We start from the raw sequence: 14,347 nt of genomic DNA, 5'->3' as shown, positions 1-14,347 counted from the left end.
AAATAAAGGAGATAGCAAAAATAGTCTCTCAATATTTGGCAACCTGCCATTGAATTTGAAATGAATGATAATGCTAAACGGCCCATTACTACTGTGAAACCTATCCGAAGTATTCTTGATTTTTACTGCATTTAACTCTAGAAACACTTGTATATCTTGTCATGCCAACACAGTTTACTGACATTGGATTTCCTGCAAAAGTGGAGCAGGGGGTCCCAGGTCCTGTTGTGGGGAAGGGAGCCAGCAGATTTCTCTTAGCAATGCACATAAATCTCTAACTGAGGCTGCTCCAGACCATAATTTATTGATTTGTATTGCCCGTGCCATAATTAGCTGCCTCCAGCCTGAGGGGTGGGGACTAGTGTGATCAGGTGTTAACCTGAAGAACACCTGGACCTTTGAAAGAGAGCTAAGAACTCCAAGGAAGAAGAACTGCAGGAAAGCAGGTTAGGTTCCCGTGGGAGGCCCTGACACAGGAAGCCGGGAGGACTCTGGAAGGGGAGGCAGTGGCTGAGAAAAAATCCTGGAAGGCAGTGCTTAGCTAAAGAGCAAAGAACTCAACAGGGCTTGAAAGTAGGGCTGAAGAGCAGGGAATTTCAGTGAGTGGTATGCAGCAAGAGGGACTCCACGGAAAACAGCCTAGGAGACGGTGCTCTATAACAGAGCAGAGAAAGACTTAGATGGGAAGTCGCATGAACTGAGCCTAGAAGGCAGACAGAAGAACCTGATGTTTGTTTGGACTTTTAAATAGACTTTTATTCTCGCCCAAGAGGTTTAATTTGTTTAGTGACTTGGCTGGAGCTGACTACTAGTCCCTATCCATGTGGAGAAGGCTACAGGGGCTCACTTTGGAAGAAGAAACTGAAGCAGAGATGCTGCAGGGCCATCTCATGTCATGAGAGTGCATGCTGAAGTTAGCAGCCCTATTGCAATACCAAAACTTGAAACTATATATAACATTTCCATACTGTCCTAGCTGAGAGACTCAAGAGAGAGACAAAGGACTGAAAGGGCAAGGAAAGTGAAGCATTGCCTTGCCCCACAAGATCAAGTTTGAGGGTTATATTGGGACATTGTAGAGAAGTTTGCATCACCACAACCTGTGTTGCCCCTTCTCTGTAGATTAAATCAGGATTTAGTCTCCAAGGCTGTCAAGCCAGCAACTTTCACAAGCACTAAATTCACCAAGATGTAAAAACTTGTTAGTTTTTGAAGTGAAAAATGCTGTTGATATGAAAATGTAGCTAATCAGGACACCTCCATTTTTCCAAGTTTGAAAAAGATATCTTGTGCTGTTCTCCCTGTTTGGCTTTTCATGTTCTTGTTACCTGAAAGACATGTGAGGAGAATAGCTGGTGTGCTTCTAAAATAGAAGAAAGGAGAGAGCAATATCTCTTCTCGATACACTCAATTCCCAAACAATCTGCCACAAAATTCAACTAGTTCCATATGTTTTCTAAACTTGAGTGAGTTTCGTGAAATTGCTGGTCTGAGAAGATGAAAGTCACTGTCCAGCAGTCATCTGTGCTGATGAGCATTAACCAGGAGGAAAATGTGACTATAAAAGTATATCCATAAACCAAACCTATTGATTTTATCCAGATAGATAAATCATTTATGTATCAAAGCATTCACTGGCTTTCCAAAAGTGTAGTTTTCTGTCTGGGCCTACTGCATATTTATAGTCCTAAACAGTTATTTGGGCTAATTGTAATAAATACATTTTTTCATGTTGCTATTTTGTACAATAAGGTCTGATTCCAATCTCATCTACCCTGACCATTGACATAAATGGAATTATTCCTAATTTACATTGATCTGAGAGCAAAATTGGGCCAGGAGTAGTAGGAATTCAGAAAAAGAGTGTGAGAGTAAATATTAACATAGGAACGTAAATGTAAGAACATAAATGTATCTGGGCATTATGCATTTAGGATGATTTGCTAGGGATGTAGTTCTGAATTGGAATTTAGTTTTTGAAGTTCAGTGTATGGTTTCAAAAGTGTAAATTGTCTTAAAAAAAGAGAACAGTTCTGAATACAACATATTTACAGTACATCTACCATCCATTATGTAGCACTTAATTGCCATGATTCTTACTTTTGCTGTAGGAAGCTTCAGGGGAGAAGCAGTACAGTTTCTTGTGACCAAAAACATAAAGTTAATAATGTGGAGAGAGAAAAATAGTTATAAAATACTACAGAGGGGATAGCAATTTAAATAAATCATAAAACTTCACTTTCTGGACATTTGGTGTTTGATATTTAATAGTGGCAGAAACCGGTAATGAAAAGAATTTCATGCCCAAGGGTAACTTTTCTCTCATGTTGTCCATTTGGTTATTCACACAGGGCCATTTCTGCTCTTAGTTACGCATCAGTGCATATACAGCAGTGTTGATGGAAGAGCACATCTGTCAATGTAACTGCTATTGAAAGGGAAACGGGTGTTCCTCCACCAATGGAATAACCTTTATGCTGGTGTAGGTTGCATCTCCACTACAGAGTTATGCTTGCACAGTTTCTGTAATGTAAACAAACCCTTTGCTTTAATTTCTACTTTATTATTTTATAAACAATTTAAAGCTCATCAAATAGAGAAACAAACAGCACCGAATCATGCAGTTTATATGCTATGCATTGTGTGGTCAACTTTCCTTTCCATTACATACCTGCAGCTGTCAGAAATGTCAGACAAGTGTCAGAAGGCAGAATTTGCCTAATAGGATAGGGATAAAAGGGACAATAAATAAAAGTGTGTGGAGGGGGAATTTATATTCAAACTGAATATGAAACATTTTGTTTAATTTTTGACGGTTTTTATGTTTTAAAAACAAAATTGAAGCAAAATTCAAAATGAAGTCATTTCAAAATGGAAAATCGAAACATTTCATTTTGAAAATGTTGAAACAAACTGTTCTAATATTTTCTGAATTTTTTTTTAGCCAAAACAATTTGGCGAATTTGACATGAATTCACAAAATGTTTTGATCAACCCAAATGTGTATTTTTGGTGGAAAAAATGTAATCACATTTTTGACAGTCTAATCACTCAAATTATGTATTTGCTTCAGTAGTCAGGCATGCGGTTTTCAAATCCTATTGCTGTTGGAAATGCACATTGCCTGCCTGGATAATGGGAATTAACAAAATCCTGCAAAATGATTTGAGGACATTAGTTTTTTTCTGCAGTTTCTAAACACAACCACTCCCATTTTATATTTTGCTTTATTGAGCTCTTATATCCCACACGCAGTAGCTGGACCATTGCTATTATATTAACATTTTGTCATAATTAAAAGCTATGCTGTATTTACAGTATTATAAAAACCATGGAGTAGATTGTTTGTTTGGCTGTGCATGGATGCATATACTTGGGGCCGGGCTGCAATAGCCCTCTCGCCACCCAACAGAGCAATTTTAGTCCCCTGTTCTACAAGTTTTTTCTCATGTGGATCTCCACTGACTTCAACAGGGCTCCTTATGGGCACAAGGTCTGTCTCCATATATCACATAGCAAAATAGTTCTTGTACAAGTATGATAAGATTTTCAAAAGCACACAGTGTAACTCCCATTGATTTCAATGGGAGCTGAATTAGGCTAAAGGTGAGTTCTTCTGGAAAATCCAGTAGTTTTTCAGCAGTGTTTTTTGTCCTTTAAGGACTGATATGTTAGAGCAGAGCTGATCCTCTCTAACTTCTAGTATAGGAAGCTTGAAATGTTAAATAATCACACTGCTTCAAAGAATTTTGCAGCTGGATGATAAAAATGCCATTATCATCCATGTAATCATGCACTTTTGGACACATCTTAATAGTTTAGTTATTTTTCACTTCTTTGCTTAGATTCTATTGGACTGTGTTGGATTCTATTCCTGCTTCTCCCACAGAATTCCTATGTGATGCTAGGCAAGGCACTTAAACCAAATGGTCACTGATTATGTATTCCTCATTTTCTGGATGCCTAATGTGAGATCCTGGGGCCTGATTTGCAGAATTGCTGAGCGCTCATAGCTGTGCCTCAACTCAGTGTGCTTGAGTGTATATTAAGTGCTAAGTATGCTGGAAAAATCAGGTCTTCGTTAACTCAGATTGGACATCCAAAATTGGTGGAGACATCTGACGTTAATCTGTCTCTGCCTCAGTTTCCCTTCTGTTAAAGGGGGTAAGGCCACTCCCTCACTGCACAGAGTATTGTAAACAGAAATGAATGTCTGTGACGCTCTCAGATGCTATAGTGATGAGTACCATAGAAAAGGAAATGAATACTTATGTCTTCAGATCATGGTTTGATAGTATGTAGTAAATAAGGTAAGGGGTCACATCTTGAACAATGAGGAAAAAATGAAATATTGAATAGTTGCTCATTCAATGAGCACCATCCATTCTGTGCAGTGAGTGTCTGTCAAAAAACATAGGCTGTAATAAAGTAATTATAGATTGTGTCAAGGCATATATATGGGAGGAGAGGGTAAAGGGCAAATTAAGGGTGCACAGGCAGTCTTAATTCTGACATTCCTAACTGCTGAGTGTTTGACTTTGCAACCTGAATCACTTTCTTTTAAAAATAGGTTATTTTATGTGTAATCGTATACCCGATGATCTTTCACTTGGTTTGCTTAGAACTTGTTAATCATTTGCACTAATGTAGGTGTTCACATTACCACCTTATTGTCCTGTTTGATGATTTCTGATGAGGCCACAGTTAGTTATTACATTGTCATATTCAGCCCCCTGATTTGAAAAAGGAGGCAAATTAATTTATTTTATTTATTTATTTATTTTAACAATACTACCTAGGACCCCTAGTCATTGACTAGGATCCCATTGTTCTAAGCACTTTATAAACCTGTAGTCATCCTAGTCATGTTTTCTGCATGGTAGAAGTTGGAAAATATCAAGTGTTCTTGTGATTAGGTGAGGGAGGCAATGTTGATAATTTGCCTTGGGCCTGCAGGAATGGATCCTATCTTGCTTTCCTTGCCCAACTAACTGTGAATGCTCTTTTTACTACAAAATAACTTCACACTGCTGTAGTAACTCACTCAAGTGTCTCCCAACATAGTTAGAAGATGTGCTCCACAAGTTACATGTGGTCACATATTTCAGTCTTTTCCCCCTCTAGTTAATGTACCCATTAACCCAAAATGTAATGTTTTTGTTTTGTTTTGTTTCTTTAAACACCAAATGTAAAACTGGTAGAAAGTTTGTTTCAAGTTTTCTAGGGAGTTTGTTTCTCACAGCAAGAGGTCATTTTTTGGTAACTTTCTTTTTTTGCGATAATGATGAAAATAAAGCTATAGACTGGGATTTTCACAGGGTCCTACAGGAGCTGGGCAATCTCACCCCCTTGAGTTCTTGTGGAAATCTCAGTTCAGTGTTCAACTCACTTTAAAAAAAAAAAAAGAATCAGATTTTCTTGGAATTAGCTGAGTATTTTGCGGTGTGAACAGCATCAGCTTTGTATTTCAACCAACATTGTTTTGCTGTGTATTAAATATTTTGCTAGAAGCACTTCTTCAAATTAAGATTTAATCCAATGTCTTTTTTTGTTGCATGGTGAAATAACATGAAAATTGAGCCAAAATCAAGTCTATAGGTAACTATCTTCCTTGAAGAATACCTTTGCCGAGCCTTCTTAATAAACTTTCAGCTGTAAAGTTGTTAAACAAGATGCAAGTGCCATGCAATATCCTGCTAAAGATAGAAGAAATATGACTTCATTATAGTTGGCGCGATCAATTTCTCTTCATGCTAATGCACACACATCGGTCCAGAGATGTTGCCAAGAATAATATATAATCTACTCAAGCCTACAGTAAAAGCTTACAAAAATCTATTTTTATATAGTTCTTGAAAGAAGGAAGCGATAGCAGGCAGTAAATTAATTCCATTACTAAAAAGCCACTGCTGTTAATGTAAGGTAAATATGAAAACAATTTGAGTGTATGGCTAATTTTGTCCTATCTGGCTATGTCCTTCACCATTTTTTTTGCTACCGTCATTGGTCTTTGCTACAGCTATCGCTTACAAATAGAGATGCAACAGACATCCACAGTGCCAAATTACACTTGCAATTCAAAGTATTTTAGTGGTTAGGAAGACCCCAGGTTGGAAGGCATTTGAGTTTTAGATAATCAGATTAGTAATAGAATATTTGCTTACTTAGGTGATGGTATTTTACAAAAAACTAAGGAGGTATAAATCCATTAGCATTTCCCCCTTTCTAATATATAAATTCTGTTTGTCCTCCAGATTTCCTATTTATCTGATGAGTAAATTTTAAAATTATCCTGTGAGTCCGATGTGGACTTGTAGGACAATCGGAGATGAAAGAATACACAATTCTGCATACTGAAAATTTCAAATCAGAATGTATTACCAGCTTTTAGTATTGTCCTAATGTTTGTTTAAAAAGTGAACAAATATATCCAGAATCCTGCTGGTCATACAAAAGAGCAACAGCAAACCTTTTAAGTTCAAGAACATTTTTCATAGTACAGCCACCATATAGTTGTTTGCAGAATTATTTTAAACATTAAAAGTTAAATGGTGACTAAAGGATATGGATACACAATTTTACTTACCTTCCCTGTTTGATTTAAAATGGATTATATATGGGATGTCCCTTCAGACTGTTACTGCATAATGCACTTATCCATCCAGCTATTCTGGTCTACACTAGAAAATTAGAATAATTACATTAGAAAATTAACTATGGATGTGAAAAACCCCCCCCCCCCCCCCCCCCCCCCCCCCCCGGAGAGGCATAGGTAAGCCAACCTAACCCCTGATATAAACAGTGCTAAGTCAATGGAAATTCTTCTCCTAGCTACTGCCTCTCAGGGAGGTGGATTACCTATGTGGATGAGAGAATACCTCCCATTGGTGTAGTTAGTGTCTATAATGAAGCGCTACAGCTATGCCACTGTAGTGTTTTAAGTCTAGACAAGCCTGAAGTTAAATGTTTGTTTAGAACATTTTGTAAGAAAATCTTGCTAGTGACTATTAACACTTAATTTAAAAAATAAAATTCTCTGTAAATGGGACATGGTAGCAAACTGCAATAATTTGAACGGCCTCTATTTTTTAGAACTAATATTTCTTCATGCTTCCCTGGCAAACTATATTTTACTTGCAGGGTCTTTTTGTTAAGTGTATTGTACAGCATCTAGCACAAGGGGGCTGTCATTGCTGATTAGGGCCTCTTGACATGACTACAATACTAATAATTAATATTTAAAATATGAAACAAGAATACTCCACAAGCTGCTAAGCCAAAATAAATAAGGATCGATTTTTTGGAGAAGCATGTAATTTAGAAATAAATTTGGTTTTAAACAAGTTTAAATAACAGCTTTTAGTGCTTTAAAATGGCTGTGGAAAGTTACATATCAAAATACACATGCCGTTTTCAGTAAAGACTCTTTACTTTTAGAAAGTAATCAGACAAGAAAATAATAAAAACATCAACATTTAAACTCTAAAAATGAATTGCATTAACTGAGCTAAAATGATGTCAGAATGACATGAAAAGTGTTAATCTGTAAACTTCCCAAGCATAATATTAATTGTTCGCCTTAATTTGACAAAGATACTGTAATTGCTAATGACTGTGGAAGGATATCTAGAGAATTGTTCCCAGACAATAGCCAGACTCTGATAGTTTATGACTGAAGAGAAAATTACATGTCCCATTCGTATGCTAAGAGTATTATTCAGCCTAATATGACTGTTTTTGCTTGCTTTATTAGAGTGTTTCAGGGTTTGGTCATAAATATTTTCTCTAGTGATTTAGGAATATTGAAAACTTGTATTTTCTGCTATGTTCTAACACTGGAATTAGTCCTTAATCCCAATATTATCTGTATAATCATTTTGTGTTAACTTTTTACCAAAACCTGTGATAAAACTATATTAAAAGGTATTTCTATACTGCACATTTTAGACTTTCTGGGCCAAATTCTGCTCTGTTATTTCCTTGAAACTCATGTGACACCAAGCGGGCTGAATTGGCTTTAACTGAGGACAAAATATGTATCATTCTTTCAGTATGTATAGACAGCAGAGCTCTGTTTGTTGTGAGTAAGGGTAAGCCTCATTTATTTGCAAGTGTGATTTTTCAGCTATTTGAACAAATAAAACGATGTCCAAAAGCTGAAATATTTTATATGCAAGCAATTTGCATAGTAGCAGTCTGCATTGAAAATTTTATACAGCTGCATGTTACATTCCAGCAGTGGGTTACTTCTGATCACCCTGAGATAAAGGTGTGTGAAACAACTGTCAATAACTGTTGTTTAAAATAAGTCTCTCTTTGCTGCTCCTAGGATCAGGTATAGCATTTCTCACGTGTGGGTCTAAAAAGAAAAGTGTTTGAAATTGTAGTGTACAGAAAAGCAGTTGAGTGGAGGAGTCATGTTTACATGATATACGGCACTCATTCCATGTGAATAATGAAGATAGTACTTAGCTGAGGTATGTATTACTGGAGCTGAGTTCACTTGTAATAGAATAATGTTTGAATGTTGAATATTGAACCTTAATATTTGCATTTTTGCTTTTTAAAAATTTATCATTGCCACCATAGTATCCCGAATAGAGAAACTGCTGGAGAAAAAAAAACACATTTATGGACATTTTTCATTAATGGCACTTTGATACTACGGTGAGGAATGTGGTTTAAAAATACAGATAAATCAAATATATGAAAGAGATTATATAGTTTAGATTAGTCTGTATTGCTTATGTTTTCAATACAGTATATCCACTGGACACTTGACAGTGAAGGGCACTAAAGTAATATCTAAGCACAGATGTCTACATGTAATGCACACTTTAAACTATACAAAGGTGTTTGTTGTAAATTAATGAGAGAAAATGTACTGCTTTTGGCTTAGGGAATGTTTTCCTGTTGCCAAATATATTCTAATTATTTTCATGGTTGTTCCATGTATTGTATAAATATATATAAAAGTAAGGATATTTTAATTGCTTGATTTATAACCAATAGTGGGAGCATATCAGTATAAATAGTCATGCTTGGTTTTGTTTTTTTAAAAAGCAAATAAGTATATGTAGGGAAAATACTGACAGTTACGGGTCTGATCTGCAAAGATATTCATGCGTGCAGACCCTCATTCTGGTATTGACTTCAGCAAGACTCTGTGCAGGGGGTAAAATTCTCCTTATGTGAATTTTTTTGCGGGATCAGAGCATATAACTGCTAACTCAGAATATTAAGGATGGATTTATTTGCATTCTATGGGTATGTCTTCACTGCAGAGTTAACAGAGTATCTTACTCAGGGTTTAGCCCAAGCTCCCTACCACCTACAAAGGAAAAACTAGGTTTGTAGGTACTTTAAGCCTGGGCTAGCTTACCCATCTGGTGGAGGGAATGGGTTAGAACTGGGGCTCTGCTGTAACTTGAGCTGGAATCTCTCACTTTGAAGTGAGGATGCAGGCGATGTCTTTTGACTATTGATAAATCTCCAATGCCCTTTCCCAAATTCCATGGACAGACTAGGACAGTGTTTCTTAACCTGGGGGTTGTGACAGTTTTAGAGGGGTCGCAAGTGCAGAGCTGGTATTGGGGGTGGCAAGAAAGGCAATTGCCTGGAGCCACAGGGGCGCCATGAAACTAAGTTATATGCCTCAGCCCCGTGGGGGTGGGACTCAGGCTTCAGGGGTACAGTAGTTTGGAAAGGTTAAGAACCACTGGACTAGGAGATACTCTTTGAGCGTCTCAGGACCAGGCCCCAGACTCACATGGAAACATGCAGAAACAGTGGGTAAATATATGCACTGCTGCTGGGCTCGAGCTAGTGCTCTACAAATAATAGCAAGGACGGTATGGCTCTGTCTGGAACTTGGCCTAATGGGTTGGATGGGCTTGAAATCCCAAGCTCCAGATGGAGCTGCAGCATCCCCCCTGCTATTTTTAGCCTTGCTAGCATGAGTCTGTCTATCTGGGCTGGGAGACTCATTCTCAGCTGCAGTGTAGACACACCTAGAGAGGACACAGTAACACTGGTAGAGCATTGCTGTGAGCATTGCACTCACACCTGGATTAAGCTAACCTGGATACTCAGACATGGGTGTCAATCACACCTGCAATAACTACAGTGAAAACATAGCTTGTATGAGCCTGCTGTTGATTTCAGTGATAGTTAGTACTGCTCAGTGTTTCTCAGAGTTGGATTGTAAGAATCTGTAAATTCTAATTTTGTTGCAGAATAAACACGCTGCAGCTATTCCTTAATTATTTCTTATCTCACTTAAAATCTGTGGGACCATAAGTCTGTGGCAGATTTGCTTTTATAGCATATTAATCTATGTAAAAATGTACTGAATGAATGGAGATTAAACAATAAGAAATGAAAACAGTGAATAGACTGAACTTTTTTTTAGACTTGGCAATGAAGTTGTTTCCTAGATTTATTTCTAGTGTGTTGGTAACTGTTAATTTTAACATAGGTCCTCCAGGAAATTACTAAGAAATATTAACTTGCTGGAATAGGCTTGGATTTAAATGAAGATTCCAAATGTTTAAAGCATTGTCTCCCATGTAATATACAACAGCCCATTGGTGAAATCTTTGGTAGAGAAGACTGAGCTATGAAACCTGCTGTAGTTGTTTTTATTACTATGATAGTGCCTAGAGGGCCCCGACCTGATTGTACTGCACAGACATATAAGGAAGAGGCAGCTTTGCTCTGAAGTCTGCTCAGAGGGAGGATATTAATGTCCTAATATACAGTGAAATTAGTGGAACCATTCATGTGATTAAGAACTGCTGGATAGGGACCTTGAAATAGTTAGACAATAACTAAATGCTTTTGTATAGCTTCTGTTGCAAGGTGTGGTACAGCAAAACATCATTAAGCCACAAAATAATAAATACTAGAAAAATCAGCATTTTATTTATAATGTTTGTAATTTTATATATTTTATAATGAAAATATAAACCTTTTTCTTTATAATTAATTTATTATTATTATTAATTTGTATTGTGATAGTGCCTGCAGACCCTGGTTGAAGATTAGGGCCCTACTGTGCTAAGTGCTATGTGCACACATCATGGAAAGATGGTCCTTGCCCCAAAGAGTTTACAGACTGGGGGCAATCAACAGAAACAGAAAGTGAGTCCTGTAGTTGTGGAGGACAGTGGCTAAAAGCTTTTTCTTACTGGGGCTCCAGGTTGTAACTTGGACACACCAAATGCTGTGATTCTGACTTCCATGGACAACCTGAATATTTAATAGAAAGTTTTCTCAGGTACAGACGGCCATAACCATTAAAGGCCACATCTTGTCCAATAACAAACCTGGGTAGCGCTGGACCTATACAGAGGACCTCTAAATTCTGTTTTAGATTGCATTAGGTCTTGTAGGCTCAGTAGGCCTAAGGCAGCCACTGTGGGAGTAGACAAAACAATGTGTCTCAGATCTGTGCAGCACTAGATTGTGTGTGTATGTATATTTATAATATATAATATAATAAATTACTGAACTGCAGTAGCACATAGCGACCCCACTCAAAGATCAGGATCTATCACATTGTGGTAGGTGCTGTTCATACATATGATGAAAAGATGGTCCCTGCTCTGAAGAGCATACATTCTAAATAAAGACATGTCATGGTTCTTCAAAGAGCTGCTTACTATGGTACTAGGAGTTCCCATGTAGCCTTGGGTGGTTTCCTGAAAGTCTCTTCCCTCCAGCTTCCATCCCTCTCGTACTTAAAGCAGATCCTCAAGAGGTCTACTATGTCTGGAACCCATTGGATGCAGAAGCGTTGTCCATCAGTGCAATAAAATTATGACACATGAGATTGGGTAGGCAAAAATCTGTAAATGATTGAGATGACTAAACGGGATGTGGGCAAAAGGCTTTTTAAGAGTTGTAGATGTTCCCCTAACTGCCTCCACCTTTCTGCAACTGAGAAACAATATCTTCTTTGTATTTTTATTCAGTATTTTTATTAAAACAAAGGAGACTTTAAAAACATTTTAAATTCAAATTTATTTTTAATACAAGGACATGTAAACAATTTCAAGCAGACCCTGCTGTACAGAGGAAAAATCCCTTGCATATTTATTTATTTAATATTTGCATCACAGTAGCACCTAAAGGCCCCAGTCAGGTTAGGCGCTCTATTGTGTGGTGTATAAACGTAATAAAATACAGCCCTGCCCCGAAGAAGTAACTATTATAAAGACAGGTAATGTTGACATCTGCTCTCGTCTCCCCACACCACTGAAGATAGATTCTCTATTGATCCTTTACACCCAGATAGGCCACAGCTGCCAAAGTGCTTTTTTTCCAACTCCAGCTGGCAAGAAGGTCTATTTATTTTGGATAATGATGTGACCACAACAGTGCATACATGGGTTATTTCTAAGGTGGACTGCTCTCATTCATTCTAGATAGACCTCTCTAAGAAACTCACAAATTAAGCTGTAATGGTTCATAACACAACATCCTGCCTGCTTATCAGGACAAGCTAAACTATGCATATTATGCCAGTGCTATCCAGCCTTTGCTGGTTCTTAAGTCACTAATGTATTTACTACAAGGCTGTGGCTGTAATTCACAAAGCCCTGATGGGGATAGGTGCCATTTATGCCAGGGACTGTCTCTTTTCAAATCCTGACTTCTCTGCAATTGGTTGTAGCTCTGGAATATCCTCGAAAATCCCCCAAATCCTACACCTACCCTTTCAGATCCCTTCAAGTACCAAAGCATTCTCCAAAGATCCCAACAAGAATGTAAACTATGTTGCACCCAGAAATAACAGACCACACACACACAATTGTAACAGTATTTATATACTGAACTATCTACTGGGTTTCATAAAGTATCCAGATATTATAACTAAATTCACTTTAGAAATGCTGAAATAGAGCTGATTAAAATATTTAATGATTTTTTCATCTGAATTTTTATGAGGAAAAAAAGACTGTGAAAATTATGGCCCGGTTTTGCCCCACTCCAGTTATTATAGATCAACAGGAAGCATTAACTCCTCATTCCAGTTGAATATATGTAAGAGTTTGACTTTCCATCTTTAGAGAACTTTATAAACATCAGCTCTTATAACAGACCTGTGTTGTAAGCATTATACAATTTTATAGATATGGAAACACATAGCAGAAATGCAACACCTACATTTTTCTACTTGAAGACAGTTGTACCCTGATTTTCAGATGAATGGAACACTCCCTTTCAGCTCCCTTGATTACAGCTGGAGTTATGGGTAATAAACAACTCTGGAAAATCAGGTCCCAGAAATCTCAACTTGGGCACCTAAAATTAGTGGATGTTTTTTGAAAATGTAGGCTTTGGTGAAGGTCACAGACAGAATAAGTGACTTTGTTAAAGGTCAGAGGCAGAATCAATGTCGTCTGGAAACCAAACTTGGGAGTTCCTTACTCCCAATTCTAATTGAGGCTATTCTTTAAGGTCACAGATGCTTCACAGCTAAACTCTGCAGCTGTAGAATACAAAAGACCTATAGCTTTCACATCAGGCTGTCAGTTTAGAAATTAATCACACAATCCATTACAAATTGATGCTGTTGTCTAAAATAGTAGTTAGTTTTGCAATCATAACTTCTTTATTGTAGCATTTATAAGTAGGGTGGAACAGAACTTATGATGATCTAAGTATGTTGATTACACAGTGTAGGCCAAATTCATTCTTAGTATAGTCCTATTCAAGATTATGATGATACACCAGGGATGAATTTAGGCTATTAAATCTTCCTTTATTTAGGAAACAAATTTGCAGCAGAATGGATAGAGTAAGCCTATGCTTTTCCTCCAAAAGTCAGTGATCTTGGAATTAGCTGAGGGAATTGATTTGATGATTTTACTTAGGTTCCATGATTGTGATGTAAATAAATAGAAATGTTTATTTTTTTCTCCTTACTCCTCTGTATTTAGCTTATCTCATAGGAAAAGCTGAATGTGGTAGGTCTCATAATGTTTTAACATCTGCCATGCAGTTGGATTACATCCTGCTGAGATATTTTAATAAGGAAGTCCATACTGACTTGCAGCATAGTCTGCATTTATAACTATGACATCACAAACACTGTTTTTATTATTGTTGCTTCTTGAACAAATGTCTCTTGGAAGTATCAAATTCAGTGAAAATAGAGTAATGCTGAACATACGAAAAAAGAAAAAGAAACACTGAAAGAAGTTAAATTGCCTCCTTTGCAGAGTACCTTGTATTAACACCACCAGCATGAGATTTTAAAATATCACTAGTATGAAGATCTTACATGTGAGTTCAGAGTTCTCACTACATGATCTTTTGTTCAGTTTTACCATTTGGTGTT

At 37.1% G+C, this 14,347-nt stretch overlaps 1 protein-coding gene across 1 annotated transcript in view; it reads left to right on the top strand.

Annotated features, from left to right (window-relative positions):
* PIEZO2 (piezo type mechanosensitive ion channel component 2) overlaps positions 1-14,347 on the top strand; it is a 427,523-nt gene that overhangs the window by 77,427 nt on the left and 335,749 nt on the right. The window lies entirely within an intron of this gene.

This window comes from Emydura macquarii, unplaced genomic scaffold, assembly GCF_026122565.2.
Source record: "Emydura macquarii macquarii isolate MOO-44397 ecotype Brisbane River unplaced genomic scaffold, CSIRO-AGI_Emac_v2 contig_212, whole genome shotgun sequence".
NCBI classification, from domain to species: domain Eukaryota; kingdom Metazoa; phylum Chordata; order Testudines; family Chelidae; genus Emydura; species Emydura macquarii.
The sequence above is the reverse complement of the archived record's forward strand: the minus strand, read 5'-3'. Positions and strand labels throughout refer to the sequence as shown.